This window comes from Charadrius vociferus, unplaced genomic scaffold (genome assembly GCF_000708025.1).
Source record: "Charadrius vociferus isolate BGI_N301 unplaced genomic scaffold, ASM70802v2 scaffold613, whole genome shotgun sequence".
Classification (NCBI taxonomy): Eukaryota; Metazoa; Chordata; class Aves; order Charadriiformes; family Charadriidae; genus Charadrius; species Charadrius vociferus.
This window is the reverse complement of record NW_009647757.1, coordinates 326,222-329,918: the sequence shown is the minus strand read 5'-3', so window position 1 is coordinate 329,918 and position 3,697 is coordinate 326,222.

The following is a 3,697-nucleotide window of genomic DNA, read 5'->3' as shown; positions in this document are numbered from 1 at the left end:
AAGGTGACGATGAGCCGGTTTCTAGACACCAGTGTTACCAACAGCCTCGCTGTGCAGTGGTCTGACTGTGTGTCCTGCGTTCCTTCTATTCTCCCTCCCTGGTTTTTGGTTTGTTTTGTTTTTCAGGAGACCAATAAAACAGTCCTCGGAGATGGTGTAGGGTGAAACGTGCCTCTCCCACCGCAGCGCTGTTCCCTCTCAGTAATCCCTTCCTGCAAACCTCTAGCAGCAAAGCTCCTGCCAGGAACCCGCCCCCGTCCTTATCCACTTATTGGGAAGTTTCAGTTGCCGAAGTCTCTGGTGCTCCTTAGCTGTGTTTGTAGAAGTGTCTTCGTCCAAGACTTTCACCTTCAAAGCCGCCCCGCGGTGGGCCCTGCCTCCCCCCAGCTCCGGCTGCCTCCTGAGGCTTTTGTCTGTCAAAACAGCAAATGCCCTTGTTCAGCGTGAGTTTAGTTTAAAGGACTAACGAAGCTCTCTGTTTCCCTACAGATCCTCTTGGATTGCTCTAAGAATCTCCCTCTTCTTTTAAGCTTTGTCCGTGATCCTGAGCATTTGTGGGGTTTCTCCCTCCGCCTGAAAAAGCTGTTGCTGATTCTCTGATGTCTCACAGGGGCATGGGCGCACCTCTTCCCTCCATCTGTGCCTACTTTTCTAAAACGCCCAGGACTGAATTCTTCTGCAGTTTTTCCTGCTCCGAGTGTGGTTGGAAGCAGCTGAGGAGTTCAAGTGAGGGGTCTCGTGTCTTTTCTCCCCGACCTTTTGCAGATGTGGCCATGCACATACTAAGCAAAAGTAACCCTGTCTTATAAAACGGTGCTCGGATCTTCACTTGGAGCAGGCAGCCCTGCAGCGGTGCTGCATCGGTGATGGTCGGAAAAGAGTGGGAAAACCAGAGCCTACAAGGTTTCATACCTGGAAGGGAGGGCAGCTGTGGGGCCGAGGGAGCGTGGGCTGGGATTAAACCCGTTGGAACATGTGCGGGAGAATAGGACAGAGTCTCCTCTTGGGCAGAGAGGTTTTTAAATCTGCTTGAGGTTTCAAATTACTGTTTTTTTCTTTAATTGCCTGTGTGGTATGCGTAAGCAGGAGAGAGATGGCTTTGGTGTTTAATCTTTGAATACAACCCTGATACTGCAATGCCCGCTTAATTAGATAGAGTGAAACTCGTGAATTCTCCCAGGTTTGTTTGTTGGTTTTTTTTTTTAACATCAGCAATTGAATGAAATTGGTACGATCTCACAAAATGTTCTGCTTGGCTGGACTTCTGTTTTCAACTTCTCTTCTAAGCTGTAGTGAGTGGCAGGCCAGGAAACGTGTCCTTTCCTGATAAACACGGGGTAGCAGCACCTGCCTACTCTGACCCAGCTCTTGCTCTCTGCTCCCAGCAAAGCCCCAGGAGCGGTGGTGGGCTGACGTGGTGACCCTGCCACGTGCAGGACGTGCATGTCGCACAGGTACTGGATGACATTTCTCAGCTCCCAAGAGGTCCCAGAGGAGTTGCAGACACCTCAAGAGGCGTCACTCGGAGGGCAGGTTTCCTGTGGGGGTAGTTAGCATCGCCTGCCTTACTTTCCTGGAAGTCAGTGGATGGCAACAAAGCAAGTTAAAATCTGCAGCTGCTGATATGACCATCTCATTGCTGTGGGCAGCGTTTCCTCTCGTGTCAAAACGGCTCTGCCTCGAGGCACAGCTCCCTTCTCCCCATCCCATCTCTCTGAACAGGTCCAGTCCATCCTGACTGGTGGGTCCATTCTGATGACAGTACTGCAAGCTGAAGCCCTTCTCTTTCCAAGGGTATCTTTGCTCAAGGAAGACCAATGCTGCTTAGGGACAAGCGTCCCACAGGATTTCTCAGGCTGGGGCCAAGCCTGGAGGCTCCCAGGAGCACTGAGGGTGATCCACCAAAGAAGCATAGACAAAAGTGCAGGGTTCTGGCCAATTCTTTGGTTGCAAATGAGACCAACTGTCAGCCTTGCCCAAATAAGGCATTTGCAGGCCTCCCCTGCAGTGGCTGGGGAGGTTGCTTTGCTTTGTTTGTTCCCCTTTTTGAGAACCACCACTTTAAAAAAAAAAAGTTTCAGACAGAACAGTCTTTGTCTCTCTGCTCTTTACAACAGCAAAAAGCAGACGTGCTTCCTCTGCAAAGCTGCAGCATCTCTCGCTTCCCATTTATTTCAAGCTCCCTCCAGAGCAGGAGTTGCTGCTGTGCCGGGAGGTTATTGCTCTGGAGTAGATTGCATAAAATAACTTAATGTCCTTAAAAGTTCAGGAGTGTGAAGCTCCCGCTCCCGAGGCCGGCACCCAGGAGCAGTCTGTGCTGGAGGGGTCTGCATGAGCAGTAGACGTCTTCTTCATCCAGTGCTTCCTGGCCAGCAGCTGAGACCTCTGCTGAGACATCCCTTTGGTCTAGCACGGGGATCACCGATCCCACTTCTGAAGCCCCTTGACGTGACAGCAGCTGTCTCTCTTCAGGCAGCAGTTCTTCACACCGTCGCCTTCCTGTTTATGAAACCCTGATCCTTCCTTCCCCGATGCTGTTCCCAGTGCTCAGTGGGGTGTAACTGGATCCTGACAGGAGGCAAAGGCAGTCCCTGGTTATTCTGATTTAAATCTATAGGGCCAGCAAGCGTCCTGTTTTATGGAGCTGATGTTGGGACGTGCTGGAGCTTAGCCTTATGGTCTTGTCTGCTGACACAGAATTGGATTACAGCATCTTTAAACCGTGCGCTGGGAACCATTTGTATCTGGCACCACTGGATTTGGGGATCATCTTTCCTAGGACTGATGTGCCATTGGCAGCGGGTTCACGCAGAGTCTGCAGCCGGGTCTTGGCACTTCGGTACCAGCGTCTGGCCCACCGCCGCTCAGCCAGCATCATCTCGCTTCTCCCAGGACTCGTGGGTATAGGAACAGAAAGAACAGAATTGGCAAAAACACTCCTGTCACCTACTTTTTCCTCTTCAAAAATATGGAATAAAGCCTAGAAGCGACTTCATTCTGCCTTTACAGTGTCAAACTCACCGGGGATGTGTAAGGTCATTTGGAAGAGTGATGAAGGCTCTTGCCTCGGCTCAGCCCACGTTTCTCTTGACCTTATACCCACAACCTGCCTGTTCGCATGCAGCTGCCTGCACCGCAGTTTCCTTTGGTTTATGCTTCTTACTTTAAATTTATCACATTATATTGGGATTGTTACCTGCTTGTTTGATTCTGGTCCCTTCTCTTGGGAGCGGAGATAGTGAAGCGACGGAGGTTTGCACTCATGCAGCAGCCTGGCTCTCCATGGCTGTTAACTGCATCCGAAGCAAAGAGCTGATGGCTTCTGCTTTGGACCAAGACTGGTTTATGGTCTCTAGGTTTAGCAGAGGGGCTTCAAAATGGGACTCTTCCTTGTGAAGAGCCTCAGGAATTCAGAGCGCTGTTTCTTGGGGATAAAAGGGGCAGGCAGGCTGAGCCAGGCCCCTGGCAAGGCAGGACGGGGTGCGGATGCAATTCTTTGTGTCCATGTTAACACACAGGTCAGAAAACTGATCAGAAGAGAGGCCAGACCACGAACCAGGGTACTGCATCATCCTGTCCCGCACTGAAGCATGCCTGCCTTCTGCAGCTGCTTTAATTCCTTGCAAGAGGTGTACCTGCCCAAATGTAAGCTCCAGCTTCTGTGTTTCTCTGCTGCAGAATCCCTTGTGCCTCCTGC